This window comes from Cyanistes caeruleus, chromosome 31 (genome assembly GCF_971803275.1).
Source record: "Cyanistes caeruleus chromosome 31, bCyaCae1.hap1.1, whole genome shotgun sequence".
Lineage (NCBI taxonomy): Eukaryota > Metazoa > Chordata > Aves > Passeriformes > Paridae > Cyanistes > Cyanistes caeruleus.
The window spans coordinates 1798900-1816469 of record NC_141731.1 but is presented as its reverse complement, the minus strand read 5'-3'; the positions used below and the strand labels follow the sequence as shown (position 1 = coordinate 1816469).

General features: G+C 38.6%; 1 long non-coding RNA gene across 1 annotated transcript; it reads right to left on the bottom strand.

Annotated features, from left to right (window-relative positions):
- Positions 1-8827: 8827 nt before the first annotated feature.
- On the bottom strand, positions 8828-15379 carry LOC147648684 (uncharacterized). The gene is made up of 2 exons (XR_015279996.1): positions 15120-15379; positions 8828-12278 (listed from the first exon to the last, which is right to left on the bottom strand). It is a non-coding gene; the product is annotated as an uncharacterized LOC147648684 (long non-coding RNA).
- Between the last annotated feature and the right edge of the window lie 2191 nt (positions 15380-17570).

Genomic DNA, 17570 nt, shown 5'->3' with positions numbered 1-17570 from the left:
GGCTAAAAAGGAGTGGGCAGGACTGTGATGGCACTGGGAGGGACGGTGGTGGCACTGGGAGGGACTGTGGTGGCACTGGGCGGGACTGTGGTGGCACTGGGAGGGACTGTGGTGGCACTGGGCGGGACTGTGGTGGCACTGGGAGGGACTGTGGTGGCACTGGGAGGGACTGTGGTGGCACTGGGCGGGACTGTGGTGGCACTGGGAGGGACTGGGAATGAAGCGCGCGGCACTGAGGGGCCGAGTCCAGCGCGGGGCTCTCGGCTCTGTGGATCTGCCCGGCAACTGATGAGTCATCAGAGAGACGGGCTCTGATTGGCTGAGGGGCGAGAGATGCACGGAGGGGCGAGATGGACAGGTGGGGTCACTGGGAGTGACTGGGATGGACTGGGAGAGGCTGGGATGGACTGGGAGAGGCTGGGATGGACTGGGAGAGCCACGGGAGCCATTGGGAGGGACAAGGGGCCCCAGGGATGGGCACAAGGAAGGCTGAGGGCTCTGGGGTGATTCCCAGGGAGGTTTGGAGGGACACGGCCGGGCCCCTCTCTGTGCCCCGCGAGCAGCGGCCCGGACAGAAAAGTTCAGGAGCGGGAGGAGGTGTTTCTCAAGATTGATTTTAATCCTCATTCTCCTGGTCTGATTTGCTCAGTCCTAAGTTCAGTTCATTTCCCCATGTCGGGCTGTTGTGCCCCTGATGGTGATCCCTGAGTGACCTCTCCCTGCCCTTGTCCTGACCCACGAGGATTTGGATTTGTTTCAGTTCAGTGGAATTCGTGGTGATTTGGGGGGAGCTGGAGCAAAGCAGCTGGAAAGCACAGTGGGCGTGTGTCCTGGGTTGATTATGATGTTAAATTGTATCCCCATTCGTCCACCTAACCCAGACACAGGTTCTGTATTCTTAAAATTCCATCTGAGAGTAAAAGTGAGTGGAAAAGAAGCACCAAGTCTGTTATCAGACTGCACTTGCTCCCCCCGCATCGGGAGTTTTGACTACAGCACAGACAGACAACAAGACACAGATCGCCTTGGCTTTCCAGCTAGCCGGGGCAGAGAGGTCTTCCTGGACTGTTTTCTTTCCCTTTTCCTGAAACGAATCGAAGCTGCTCTGGACTGGGGACTCGGGGGAGCACCGGGAGCACCCCTGGACTACCGGGAGCCCGGCCTGGGCAGCGGCATTTTCCAGCGCCAGAGGGACTGATAACAGAGCCAACACCCCCAGGAAAGAGACCCTCTGAAGTTCCTCATCTCTGCTGAAGGGCGAGAGGTTCTGTAATTTGATATCGTTCATTTTTGTGCTGGGTAGTGCTGTGCCTGGGAAATAAACAGGTTTTTTCCACTTCTCTCAGAGAAATCTCTTCCCGAACTGGATGGGGGGTGGGAGAAAGGGGCCACGTGGGTTTGCTTCCCGGGGGGAACCCACTGGAGGTTTTCTCCCAAATTTGCCCTAAACCAGGACAATCACGCAAATTACATAAAAACATCAGAAAATTTCAGAAACAACCCTCCTAATTCTAGAAAAAAATGACAAAAAATGGCAGAAAACACCCACAAAATTTCCTAAATCTTCTCAAAACTCTATCAAATTCCAGAAGCATCCCACATAATCTCCAAAAATTTCCGCACAATCTAAGAAAAACCCCTCAAAACTCTTCAAGACTCCTCAAAATCCCACAAAATTTCAGAAACACCTCACAAAATTCCCGAAAAAAATCCACAAAATTCCCTAAATCTTCTCATAAGCCCAACAAATTCAAGAAATATCCCACAAAAATCTCCACAAATTTCCGCACAAAGAAAAATCCCACAAAATACTTCAAGGCTCCTCAAAATCCCACAAAATTCCATAAACACCCCACAAACTTGCAAAAAAACCCGCATGAATTTCCCAAAATCTTCTCATAAGCTCACCAAATTCCAGAAACATCCCACAAAAATCTCCACTAATTTCCACACAATCTAAAGAAAATCCCACACAATTCTTCAAGGCTGCTCAAAATCCCACAAAATTCCAGAAAATTACCACAACATTCCAAAACAATCCCACCAAATTCCAGAAACACCTCACAAACTTACAAAAAAAAACCCCCCCGAAGTCCCCAAAATCTTCTCATAAGCCCACCAACTTCCAGATACATCCCACACAATCTTTACAAATTTCCACTAAACCTAAGAAAGATCCCTCAAAGTTCTTCAAGTCTCCTCAATATCCCACAAAATTCCACAGAACCTCCACAACATTCCAAAAAAATCCTAAAAATTCCAGAAACATCCCACAAATTCCTTCAAGTATCCTCAAAATCCCACAAAATTCCAGACAATTCCTCAACATTCCAAAGAAATCCCACCAAATTCCAGAAACATCTCACAAAATTCCAGAAAAAAAAAGCAAAATTACCCAGATCTTCTCATAAGCCTACCAAATTCCAGAAATATCCCAAAAAATCTCCACAAGTTTCCACACCTTCTAACAAAAATCCCACACAATTCTTCAAGGCTCCTCAAAATCCCACAAAATCCAAGAAAACTGCCACAACATTCCAAAAAAATCCAACAAAATTCCCTAAATCTTCTGAAAACCCCACCAAATTCCAGAAAATTACCACAACATTCCAAAAAAATCCCACAAAATTCCCTAAATCTTCTCAAAACCCTACCAAATTCTAGAAACATCCCTCATAATCTTTACAAATTTCCACTATACCTAAGAAAAATCCCTCAAAATTCTTCAAGGCTCCTCAATATCCCACAAAATTCCACAGAAACCCTACAACATTCAAAAAAAATCCAAAAAATTCTAGAAACATCCCACAAAATCCATCAAGTCGCCCCAAAATCCCACAAAATTCCGGACCATTCCATAACATTCCAAAGAAATCCCACCGAAATCCAGAAATACCTCACAAAATTCCTGAAAAAAATCCACAAAATTCCCCAGATCTTCTTATAAGCCCACCAAATTCCAGAAATATCCCATAAAATCTCCACAAATTTCCACGCAATCTAAGAGAAACCTTTCAGAATTCTTCAAGTCTCCTCAATATCCCACAAAATTCCATAAACATTACACAAAATTCCTGAAAAAAACCCCACAAAATTCCCAAAATCTTCTCATAAGCTTACCACATTCCAGAAATATCCCACAAAAATCTCCACAAATTTCCATGCAATCTAAGAAAAATCCCACACAATTCTTCAAGGCTCCTCAAAATCCCACAAAATTCCAGAAAATTACCACAACTTTCCAAAAAAATCCCACAAAATTCCATAAAACTTCAGAAAACCCTACCAAATTCTTGAAATATCCCCACAAAATCTCCACTAATTTCCACAAAATCTAAGAAAAATGTACTCAAAATTCTTCAAGTCTCTCCAAAATCACCCAAATTACAAAAAAACACACAAAATTCCAGAAACATCCCACCAAATTCCAGAAAAATTCCAAAAAATGGCAGAAAACACCCACAAGTTCCTAAATCTTCTCAAAACCCTACCAAATTCTAGAAACATCCCTCATAATCTTTACAAATTTCCACTAAACCTAAGAAAAATCCTTAAAAATTCTTCAAGTCTCCTCAATATCCCACAAAATTCCACAGAAACCACAAAACATTCCAAAAAAATTCTAACACTTCTAGAAATACCCCACAAAATCCTTCAAGTCTCCTCAAAATCCCACAAAATTCCATACAATTCCACAACATTCCAAAAAAATCCCAACAAATTCCAGATACATTCCCTCAAAATTCCAGAAAAGTTCCTGAATCTTCTCTTAAGCCCACCAAATTCCAGAAATATCCCACAAAATCTCCACAAATTTCCACACAATCTAAGAAAAATCCCACACAATTCTTCAAGGCTCCTCAAAATCACACAAAATTCCAGAAATAGTCCACAAAATTCCAGAAAAAAACCATGAAATTACCTTAATCTTCTCATAAGCCCACCAAATTCCAAAAACACCCTACAAAATCTCCACTAATTTCCACAAAATCTAAGAAAAAGGCCATCAAAATTCTGCAAGGCTCCTCAAAATCACCCAAATTACACAAAAACATCACAAAATTCCAGAAACATCCCTCAAAATTCCAGAAAAATCCCAAAAAATGGCAGAAAACACCCACAAAATTCCCTAAATCTTCTCAGAACTTTACGACATTGCAGAATCATGCCACATAATCTTTACAAATTTCCACAAACCCTTAGAAAAATCCCTCAAAATTCTTCAAGGCTCCTCAATATCCTACAAAATTCCTCAAAAACCCCACAACATTCAAAAAAAATCCAAAAAATTCTAGAAACAACCCACAAAATCTCTCAGGTCTCCTCAAAATCCCACAAAATTCCAGACAATTCCACAACATTCCAAAAAAATCCCAACAAATTCCAGAAACACCTCACAAAATTCCATAAAAAAATCCACAAAATTCCCAAAATCTTCTCATAAGCCTACCAAATTCCAGAAACATCCCACAAAATCTCCACAAATTTCCACACAATCTAAGAAAAATCCCACACAATTCTTCAAGGCTCCTCAAAATCCCACAAAATTCCAGAAAATTACCACAACATTCCAAAAAAATCCCACAAAATTCCCTAAATCTTCTCAAAACCCTACCAAATTCTAGAAACATCCCTCATAATCTTTACAAATTTCCACTATACCTAAGAAAAATCCCTCAAAATTCTTCAAGGCTCCTCAATATCCCACAAAATTCCACAGAAACCCTACAACATTCCAAAAAAATCCAAAAAATTCTAGAAACATCCCACAAAATCCATCAAGTTCTCATAAGCCTACCAAATTCCAGAAATATCCCACAAAATTGCCTCAAATTTCCACACAATCTAAGAAAAATCCCACACAATTCTTCAAGGCTCCTCAATATCCTACAAAATTCCTCAAAAACCCCACAACATTCAAAAAAAATCCTAACAATTCTAGAAACAACCCACAAAATCTCTCAGGTCTCCTCAAAATCCCACAAAATTCCAGAAAATTACCACAACATTCCAAAACAATCCCACCAAATTCCAGAAACACCTCACAAACTTACAAAAAAAACCCCATGAAGTCCCCAAAATCTTCTCATAAGCCCACCAAATTCCAGATACATCCCACACAATCTTTACAAATTTCCACTAAACCTAAGAAAGATCCCTCAAAGTTCTTCAAGTCTCCTCAATATCCCACAAAATTCCACAGAAACTCCACAACATTCAAAAAAAATCCTAAAAATTCCAGAAACATCCCACAAATTCCTTCAAGTCTCCTTAAAATCTTACAAAATTCCAGACAATTCCTCAACATTCCAAAGAAATCCCACCAAATTCCAGAAACATCTCACAAAATTCCAGAAAAAAAAAGCAAAATTACCCAGATCTTCTCATAAGCCTACCAAATTCCAGAAATATCCCAAAAAATCTCCACAAGTTTCCACACCTTCTAACAAAAATCCCACACAATTCTTCAAGGCTCCTCAAAATCCCACAAAATCCAAGTAAACTGCCACAACATTCCAAAAAAATCCAACAAAATTCCCTAAATCTTCTGAAAACCCCACCAAATTCCAGAAAATTACCACAACATTCCAAAAAAATCCCACAAAATTCCCTAAATCTTCTCAAAACCCTACCAAATTCCAGAAACACCCCACAAAATCTCCACTAATTTCCACACAATCTAAGAAAAATGTACTCAATATTCTTCAAGTCTCTCCAAAATCACCCAAATTACAAAAAAACACACAAAATTCCAGAAACATCCCGCCACATTCCAGAAAAATCACAAAAAATTCCAGAAAAAACCCACAAAATTCCCTAAATCTTCTCAAAACCCTACCAAATTCCTGAAATATCCCACATAATCTTCACAAATTTCCACAAAGCCTGAGAAAAATCCCACACAATTCTTCAGGGCTCCTCAATATCCTACAAAATTCCACAAAACCCCCACAACATTCAAAAAAAATCCTAACAATTCTAGAAACAACCCACAAAATCTCTCAGGTCTCCTCAAAATCCCACAAAATTCCATACAATTCCACAACATTCCAAAAAAATCCCACAAAATTCCAGGAACACCTCACAAAATTCCAGAAGAAAAACCCTCAAAATTCCAAAAACCTTCTCATAAGCCCAACAAATTCCAGAAATATCCCAAAAAATCTCCACAAATTTCCACACAATCTAAGAAGAATCCCTCACAATTCTTCAAGGCTTTTCAAAATCCCACACAATTCCAGAAAATTACTACAACATTCAAAAAAAATCCCACAAAATTCCCTAAAACTTCAGAAAACCCAACAAAATTCCAGAAACACCCCACAAAATCTCCACTAATTTCCACAAAGTCTAAGAAAAAGGCCATCAAAATCCTTCAAGTCTCCTCAAAATCCTACAAAGATCCACAAAATCCCTAAACAATCCAAAAAAATCCTAAAAATTCTAGAAACACCCCACAAAATTCTAGAAAAAAATCACGAAATTCCTTAAATCTTCTCACAGGCTCACAAAATTCCAGATATATCCCACAAAATTCTCCACAAATTTCCACACAATCTAAGAAAAATGCCTAATGAATTTTTCATGAGTCTTCAAAATCTTTCAAAATTCAAAAAAAATCTCACAAAATTCAAGAACTTCCACAATAATCTCTTCAATATCCCACAAAATTTTAAAAAAATCCCACAACATTAAAGAAAAAAATACCACAATATTCACTAAATCTTCTCAAAACTTTACCGAATTCCAGAAACATTTCACATAATCTCCACAATTTCCACAAAATTCTACAAAAATCCCTCAAAATTTGAGAAAATTCCACAAAATTTAAGAGAAGTTCCACAACATTTGAAAAAAATACCACAAAATTACCTAAATTTTCTCCCTTCACCAAATTTCAGAAACATCTCACAAAATCTGCACAAATTTCCAGAAAATATTAGAAATATCCCTCAAAATTCATCAAGTTTCCTCAATATACCACAAAATTCCAGAAAAATCCTACAAAATTGCAGCAAAATCCCAAAAAATTCTTAAATCTTCTCATAACCCTACCAAATTTTTGAAACATCCCACAAAATCTCCACAAATTTCCACACAATCTAGGAAAAATCCCACAAAATTGTTCAAGTCTTCTCAAAATCCCACAAAATTCTACAAAAATTCCACAAAAATGCCACAAAATTCTTCAAAATGTCACCAAATTCCAGAAACATAAAAAAAATCTCTTCCAATTTCCACAACATTCCAAAATATTCCCTCAAAATTCCAGAAACATCCACACAGATCTCCTCCACTTTCCACAAAATTCCAGAAATGTCCCTCAAAATTCTTCAAGTCTCCTCATTATCCCACAACATTCCAGAAAAATCCCACAAAATAAAAAAAAATCCCCCAAAATTTCATATAAATCCCACAAAATTGCAGGAAAAAAAAAAAACAAACCTTAAATCTTCACAAAACCGAATCAAATTTTTGAAACATCCCACAAAATCTCCACAAATTTCCACAAAATCTAAGAAAAAGCCCACAAAATTCTTCAAGTATTCCCAAATTCCTTCAAAATTTCACAAAAACCTCAATAATTCCAGAATCATCCCACAAAATCTCCTCATAATTCCAGAATAACTCCAAAAAAATCCCACAACATTAAAAAAAAAATCCCACAGAATTCCATCAATCTTCTCAAAATCCCACCAAATTCCAGAAACATCCCACAAAATCTCCACAAATTACCACAAAATCTCAGAAAGATGTCTGAAAATTCTTCATGTCTCCTCAATATCCCTCAAAATTCCATAAAACCCCCACGAGACTCCAGAAGCATCACAAAAAATTTAAGGAACAATCCCACAAGATTCCAGAAAAATCCCCAAAAAATTCTTCAAGTCTCCTCAAAATCCCACAAAATTTCACAACATTCAAAAAAATTCCCACAAAATTCCAAAAAAATCCCACAAAAATATTTAAATTTTATCAAAATCCCACTAAAGCTCTGAAAAATCCCATGAAATTCCAGAAAAATCCCACAAAAATCCCTGAAATGTCTCAAACCCCTACCAAATTCCAGAAACATCCCAAAAAATCTGCTCCAATTTCCACAAAGCCTAAGAAAAATCCCTCAAAATTCCTCAAGTCTCCTCAAAATCCCGCAAAATTCCACAAAACCCCCACAACATTCCATAAAAATCCCAATAATTCTATAAACCTCCCACAAAATCCTTCAAGTCTCCTTAAAATCCCACAAAATGGCAGAAAACACCCACAAAATTTCCTAAAACTTCTCAAAACCCTACACATTTCCAGAAACATCCCAAAATATCTCCACAATTTTCTACAAAATTCCAGAAAAATCCCATAAAATTGCAGAAAAATACAAAAAACCCTCAATCTTATCAAAACCCTACACATTTCCAGAAACATCCCACAGAATCTCCTCCTATTTACACAGAATTCCAGAAAAAAAAATCACAAAATTCTTGAAAAGCCCCACAAAATTCAAGAAAAATCCCACCAAATTCCAGAAAAATCCCACAAAATTCCCTAAGTCTTCACAAAACCCTACCAAATTCCAGAAACATCCACAAAATCTCCAGTGTTCCACAAAATTCCATAAAAATACCAAAAAACTCTTCAAGTCTTCTCAGAATCCCACAAAATTCTAGAAAAATCCTCAAAATTCCAGAAAATTTCCCACAAAATTCCCTAAATCTCCTCAATACCTCACAAAATTTTACAAAATATCCCACAAAATTCCACAAATTTCTCACAAAATTCCAGTAAAATCTGATGAAATTGTTAGCGTTCAGGAACACACATAATCATGAATGATTATACAGGTGCTTTATTAAGAGATCTGGGTGTCAGGGGTACACATACCCAAATCTGACCTGACTTGGTTTTGAGTTGAACATGTTTTTCTACTCTATCATTATAAAACTTATATATTAATTATTAAACTTACATCGTTCTATTGTATACATTGATGTTACCCAAGCATGGATTTCTCATGATCCCCCCCAGCCCCCTAACATTGTTCCTCATGTTCTTTAAACAATAATTATATCTAATCATATCTAATCATATCTAATTGTATCATTTATTATATACTGCTAACACAGGTGCAGTTTCACCTGATCTTTAGCAAGGACAAGGCCTAACATTTCCCAGAGCCTACTTTTCCCAGGCTTGCCAAACCTAACTTTATTTCTAAGTCCCTGAATTTTCTAAGATTTTAAGACCTTTTACTATTATTCCCCCCTTTGAAAGCATTTTTACTTCACTAGAAGTGCAAATGTTTTCACTTGATACACTCCTTTGTTTCTGAGTTTATACTTGATGTTCTTCGAATCCTTGATTGATGTAAGCGTTGTCCTGGATGTTGTCACGAACTGGAGAACCAGAAGATGGTGGGTGTGGATCTCACATCAGTGCCTTTATTATTTTCTGGTTCCAGGACGTTTTCTTCTGTATTTCTCCCTTGAAGATGCTGTCAACTAACCAAATTGCTAAGAATACAGTTAGTAAGATGATCACACTCTCAATGATAGATTTAATCCATGAACTCACATTCCACCCTAACCCTTTGAAGATTTTGCCTAACCAACTTGTAGACAAATCCTTTTGCTCTTCCTGTGCTCCATGCTCTATTTGTTGCAATTGATTGATGTCATATTCTACATCTGCAGTCACATTTGGGGTGTGGACGCAGCAATGATCAATCTGTCCCTTTAGAAAAACTCACACACTCCATGCTCTTTCAGGAGTAGTAAATTGTAATTGTATGTTTAGTTCTTTAAATCTTTCTCAGGTCACTCTTGCTAATTTATCTACCCGACCTGTAAGTTTGTACATTTCTTTATTCTGATAGTTTGCTATAGGACCAAGTAAAGACTCTAGGGTCCACCCAAATTTCACTCTACTAGAGGCTTCTTGCCAAGTGTCATCCTGATTCTGTTCCTATCCTAATCTTCCCTAGCTATGCCTGTGTCTAGTCACTGAGTTGTTTTTTAAGCAGATTTCACATTTTGACATTACTGATTTGGCCATTGTTAGCATCCATACCGAGATTAATTTTTGTTTCATCAATTTCACCAATGCCTCTGCACCCCAATGACATTTGTTATGTTTCATTTGTAGAACTTTATTGGAGGACTGCCAGCAACCCACCGCTCTTCACAGAAGTAAACGTGAACACCATTTATTTCTATCTTTAGCACACCTTTTATAGGGTTCTACAGGGCCTGCGAACAGAGCAAGTTACTATTGGCTAACACACGCAGGTTTACATTTTTTCTCCTGTACACAAGGATTTTGTTTTGCTTTACTCTCTCTTCTGCAGGAGGGTTTCAAGGACTTTAGCCTTTAATATCACGACTTATTTCAAAGACTGGTTTGTGCAGACAGGCCTTTACTAATATATAAAATATAGCAACAATTCCCCCTTTCACTTTTTGCACAAACCAGGCTTTGGATGTGACTCATTCTATAGTTTCATGAAGCCAAGATAACACACAACTTAGACTTTCATCCCTATTAACATTATAAGTAAAGTCCGTCCCCCTTCTAGCACAAGAGACCTCAACCATCCAGTGATGCCCCAGCTGGAGAACCAACTTCCAGTGGGGTCACTATCTTATTTCAGGGCATGTAACCCATCCTGAAGCTGTTGTAGTTGCTCATGGATGGAAACTGAATGATCAGTAAGATTCAGACAGCACATGCCTTCAAACTCCTCACAACCATGTCCTTGTGCTAAGAGCAAAAAGTCAATTGCAGCTCGATTTTATAATACTGCATGACATACACTACTCACATCAGCTGAAAGTTCACTTAACATTGTGGATATTAAATTCAATTTTTTATTAGTCTAACAAGCGAGCCTTTTTAGAGTTGCTAAGCTTTAATTCATTCAGGCTTCACTTTGACTGCTGTTTTTTATTTTATCAGCTACATTCTACAATTGGTGTAAGCTTGGATGGAAACAAAGTAAGTTTCCCAAAATAACAGGGTTTTCTATGTGGATTAGCAGGAATCTAATTCCATGCTCTATCTCCACAGATTAGGAATATGGAACTAGGTAATCACTTTGGTAATTGTCCTGTGAGATTGCACCACTAATAAAGGCTTTACTCTCAGTGTGAGTAACGAGATCAGCTACAGGGTTGTCTGCAGCCCAGTGCTGCATTACTTTGTTAGAATGACTTTTTGTTGGGGGTTCAAACATTATCCATCCACCTGAGGTATTGGTGGAACCTAACAAATCTAATTCTTCTGAGGGCTGCATGGTAACATTGAGAACTTTGGTAATTTTTGCTTGCCTGCAGGCTTCAAGTTGTCTTAATGTGAAGCCAAAAGTGCAATTGCACTCTTGCAACATTGCCAATCCATTCAGTCGAGTCTCATTACTAATTAAACCTTTAAATGCTGCTTGAGGATCCCATTCAGGGACTCCTATGAGACAGGTGTGAAAAGGATCTCCAGGTGTGGCTAGGCTCAAACACATTGACCTTTGGCCAGTTCAATGTGCCAGAGTGACCCATATGTTCTGTCACTTTTGGATGTTAGTTAGCAGACAGTTGGTCAGGACTATACACAACACAATTACCATAAGCAGTTTGTTCCATGTAAATGACACCATACTTGCAAACTCACAGCTAAACTTTAACGTTAAATGGACTTTCAAAGATGCTTACACTACCTCTTGAAGGGGGAAATGCTTATACTTTATACTAACATAACAATTACTACACAGGCTAAACTCTTAAACTATTATCTAACTACTTTTAACACATGTGCTCTGGTATATATGTAGTCTAAGTGTGGAAGCAATTTGCTGAAAGGGTAAACAACTACAATTTGCTTTATATACAGTTAGATGGAGTCTCTACACTTTTCTTAGATCTTCTACAGAATTTCCTTCACAAACAGACTATGATTTAACACGATTCAGTCTTGGAACGTTCACTGCTCCTGTGATGTCAGCTGGCAGCTGATCAGTGACTGAGGGCTTTGATGTTCAGGTTGTTCTTCACATCCTTCTAAATCTTAAAACAAAAGATAACTGAAAAATTGGTAGAGACACAACATCATAATAACAACATAAAATTTCTGTTGGTAAACTGTCTGTGTAGTGTTCAGACACAACTGTGTCCTGACAGCTCCACTTCTGATCCATGTCTGGAGTACCAAGGCTGTGTCGTGACTTCTCTGTTCACTGGATCTCGTGTGTTCAGAGGCAGACAGTCTGGTCAGATGGACAGGTGACCTTTTTGAACCTGCCAACAAAACACAGACACTTCTCTCCTTGAAGTTAATGAATTACACTAATCAAAATGCTTTTAGGATATCAATTTTCCCCGTTTTCTTAAAAAAAAATAAAAATGAGATGTACTTCTGTTATAAACATCAACATCAACACAAACCCATATATACAAGGATTAAGAACCTATAGCAGTTAAAAAATCAATTAAATCATAAACATTATTAATAAGATATGTAATATAAAACTACTATTAATTACTAAAACACTGCACCAGCATCCCATAGTTAGCAAACAAACAGAAACGAAAAATCATCAGTGAAGGATTGGATAACCACCTCCGGAAATGATTCTCCAAGCTCACTTCAAAATTGATCCAGCTGCCATATTAATAGGGTCAAATTGCTGAGTCAAAAAGTGACTCAAATACTGATTTGGTACAGAAAACATCTGGATCTGCTGGCAAACATTCTGTCCAGGTAAAGTCAAGGCTTGGCCAGGGCCTGGCTTTAAACTGGAAAGATGCCTCTTAACTCATTTCTAAAACAAGGTTCTCAATAGTAGCAGCTAGGAGATGCTCACAGCACAGCAAACTGTTAAAATGCATTTGTACAAAGCAAATGATCAGAAGCCTCAGGTACCAGACCAATTAAACCATGCAGCAGTTGGTTTAATCTGAAGCCTCTCCCATGGCAGCTGATCCTCAGCAATGGTACATCTTAAAATTCTAGAAACACTGAAAAATAAGAAAGCTATAACAAACAAAAACTGCAGAGATTGCAACAACCAATAGAACTCCTGATGAAGTCAAGGGTGTCACAGACTGCATTCACTTCTATCCACAAGCAGGTGTTCATCAGTGTTCTGTCACAGCTGTTTCAGTTGTGGCTATCTTCATCTCTCTAGGAAAATAACTATACTTTGCAGTTTAGACAAGTGTCTCCAATAAAACATAAACAATTAAAATTAAACAGTATTTAAAATCAATAAAATTAATTATAACAAAAGGAAGTAACAAAACTTAACCTTAAAGGAATATCTAAGTTATAAAACTTAACTTAAAAACATTCAAGCCTAAACATAATAAAACTTGACTTTTCTTAATTCTATTAACACTTAATCTATATTAAATAAAAACATAACTTAATCTTATTCTGTTACTACAAAGAGGCAACTAAAGGTTTGATATATACATTTTAAACACAATATAATAGTAACATGGATTCACTATGAAGATTATAAAAATGTAACAAATCCATCACAATTCTATGTCATCTAGCCTTGAGAATAACTCACAATAACTGCAAATGGTACTAAAAATACTCATTCAAAACAGGAATTTGCCTAGTATATGTTCAAATTGGTTAGGATTTTAAAGTGCAGTTTTTCTAGAGAAAAACCACAACAACACAGGATTTGGCAAGTTGCCATTCAGCTTTTGTAGCACTTTTCAGAAACATTAAGTCTAATTCTTAAACTAAAATCTAAAATCCAAATTGGTATATATGCAGTTATATGTGTTTTATATAACAAAAGGACTCACATTGAAATTACCTTATTAGAATTGTGGAAAAAACAAGCAAATGGGTAATATATACTTTAACTTAACTTTGTCTTGTGCAGTAAAGTTCTCTTAACTAATTAATTTTTTCAAACTATAAATATCTTTTGTAGATAACATCAATTGGAAGGTTTTCTTAGTAGCTGTAAATTATACCATATTTTAACCTTAGGTTTTAAGGCTAATTATTGCAAGGTAACTTCTGTTAATATTCACCTTAAACACCTTTTTTTTGAAAAGGGGCCTTTTTAAACTTTCAAAGAATCATAATAATTTCTCCAGGAAAACTCTAAAAAACTGCAACTGCATAAACTCATAATTACTTAAAACACAAAATTAACTCTAACAGGGTATATAAAAACATTTTTAAAGACCCATGAATCATGACTTTTTATCAAACTGGGTACTATCCCAGTGCTTTTTCTTAGAGAGGGGGCGGGGGGGTGGACTGCCCGCCCTGCTGCTGCTCTCTGCTGCTGTTATCTTTCTTCACATTCTCCACATACTCTTGCAGAAAAAAACAACAAAAAAACACCTCACAAAGTTAACTTTAACACATACAGTTGTTTCTCTCAATCTCTCTTGTTCGCTGATAGAGGAAAAAAGGGGCACAATTTTTACAAAAGCAGGCGATGTTACACAAAAAGTCTCTCACGGCCAGGTGCTAACAATGGTGACCATTGCAGCTTATCAACTTCTAATTACAGTGATGAAGTTTGAATTAGATCCCATATAGTTCGTGATTTTTGGCTATTTTGTCACTTTTTGAAGCTGTCTGAGCCACCTGTTTCTGCTCAGCTGTTTCTGTAATTCTTCAGAGTGGCCTTGGAACTTTTTCTGCACTGCTTCTGCCCCGGGGGCCCCTGCTCTCTGCGCACACCTCAGTGCTCCCCCATGTCCCCCTGGTTCGGGTGGAAACCAATCTAAATTTGGATTCTTTTCTTCCAGGGTAGTAAAGTTGGAACTTAAATAAGATTGTAGTGTTAAGAGTGACTCCAAAAGTGAAGCAAATAGTTCAGGATATATCACATCCTGCCGTAACTGAACAGATTCTGTTCATTGTTTCAGCGTTTGCTCTGGAATTTCTTTCTCATTATTTCCTTCTCTCTGACTCTCCCTCCCTCCTTCCATGGGCAGCATAGATAGGAGTGTTTGCCCAGCAGTGGGAGGCAAAGGCGTGAGCATACCCACAAGCAAGAAGTCCAGGGAGCTCCTTGCGCAAATCAAAACCCTTAACCTGTGGCTTTTCTAAAAAGCAGGTAAATAAATCATGTGCTGCTTGCCTTTCCATCTTACCGTCAGCGCTGTTGCAGCCCTACAAGGTTTGGCAGCACGTTACGGCCAGGACTCTCCTCTGAGGTCGCCTGGGGCGCGGCACCGTTGCTTTTCGCCGTCCTTGCTGCGGAGGACCCGTCCCCTGTCGCCGACTCCCGTGGCCTTCGCTTTTTAATGTCCCAAAGGTCCCAAAGGTCCCAAGGGTCCCATTTGTTCGGGCGCCATTTGATGAGTTTGGCGGGAGACAAGCAGCACTCAGTATGAATGATCAGCAAGTCTCCTTTATTGGCAACTCCAAACTCCCTATATAACATCAATAATTAGGCTCCTACATAGTGCAAAAGCAAGCTCATTATTGGATATTTCGTTTAAGGACAACTCCACCTATTTCCACATTCTTGTGGTCATTCATCTGTGCTGAATCCACATTCTTCTGATCACAGTGTCCTGTTCTCAGTTCACAGTTATCACTAAGGTCTTTCTGACTTTGCAACATCTCATACCAACTACACTCTACTGTTGTTTAATTCTTTCTCAGCTAATTGCTGCATGGGAACACGACCTTTGTTAGCTAGCCACTCTTCCACACTGTTGAGCTTCGGGAGCCTCACGGGAAGCACCAGCCCTCCCCAGCCCACCCTTGGTAGCACTTTTTCTTTTTCTCTCTGCTGACGATTTTATCCCCAAAACTGCCGTGGGAACGTTGTATCCAAGCACATCCTCCAGCGCTGCACTTTCCTCCTGTGAATTCCCTGTGCAGGGAATGTGTCTGTGCTTTTCCCTGCTCTGTTCACTGACAAACAACCCTGAGCCCGTGGGACTGTCAGAGCTCCTTCCTGCAATGAAATCAGGTTGTGTTTCTCATGGCATGTTCTGGAGGAGCTTTTCTTGGTGTGTCTTGTGCTGCTGGAAATGACACAAGAGCCAGGAGGGAACAGAAGCTGCTGCTGCCCGCTGGCTCAGGGCCAGGGAACCAAGTTGTGCTCCCGGGCAGTTGGGCCCTGCTGGAAGCAGAGCCGCGTTTCCCTTGAGCAGCTCAAGCTTGTGACAGCTCCAAACAGGAAACCTCAGCAGAAAACTCTTCCTCCAAACTCAGCTGCTTTCCCTCCTGCAGCTGTTTGGGAAAGAGCCTCAAAGCACAGACTCTGCTGGGAGCCATTGGTGCATTTCCTCCCTCCCGGCAGCAGCAGCTCCTGAGCCCTTCACGGGCTCCTGGCCCTTCGCAAACCCTTCAGCTCCCTTGGAACTCTCAGCACTCACTAACATAGGTATTTCTTTCATATTTATACTGCATTTAAACTTGTCTTTTTCTCTCCTCTCTATCTCTTTTATCTCCTCTTTATCTCCTTTAATCACCAGTAGGATGGGGCTGGAGTCTTGGGGTGGGTGTGGGATGAACTGAGGATCCAGCAGAGAAGGGCAAGGCAGAGGGGAGAGGACTCAGCCAACCCTTCTCCTGCTCTCTCCTCCCCCAGGCTCCAGCTAAAGCAAGTCAGACTGGAAAGGATCCCACAAATGCTGTGTTCTCCTCCCTCTGAGCTTGGCTGGGGATCCTCAGCTTCAGCCTGGTGCAGTGCCTTAGATTCGCTAATTTGAGTTTTTTGGCTAATGCACTAAATAATGTGGTGGGTTTAGCGCTGGCTGAAATCTCCAGGGCACTTACTCATTTCTCACTGTGAAATATGGATTAGGAGAAGGGAAAACCAGGCTTTAAACTTAGAAGGAATAAAAAACTTTATTAACAGGACTACAAGAATGAGAAACCAGAATAAAACTTACAGAATGCCTTTCCTCTCCTGAATAATTTTTGTTGTTTTTTTTTTTAACTGACAGCATAGAGATAGAACTTCAGATGTTAAAACAGTATTCATTACACAAGTTTTTTATTAGTTTTTTTAAGGAGAGGAGTTTTTTCTTATTGTATCATGAAGACTTTTTTACAAGAAACAGATTTTTTGTGGTTTTTTATTTTTACAAATAGCAGGCATCTGGGAAAAAATTTTTCTATTGTGACATTTTTCTCATTTTTACAGCCCTCCTAGAGGTGTGTCTATGGGTTATGAATTCATGGGGTGTTATTTTAAGGATGAGTTGTTTGAAGGCAAACATTTTCTTCATTTGTTTTCGTGATCATCTTTGGAAATGGAAGTTTTCTACTTCTCTCCCTCAATGCAATGAGGATGTTATTGTTTTTATTTATTTTCTGTTCAAGCTTTTCATGGGATTACAGTTATTTTAACATTTGTTTCATTAATGGATGCTTTTGTTTAGATTTACAGTTTTAATACTTTATTTTATACTTTTTTCATGAATTAAATGAGATATTTTAGTCTATCGATTATCCCTATGGCCTTACTAAATGATTATTTTAGTTTCAATTGCCATTTTTTCATTTCTTTTCTATCTGAGGTTTGGCCTTTTTTTTTACTGACTTTGATGTTTTTATGTTGTTTTTTTGTGTGTTATTACTCT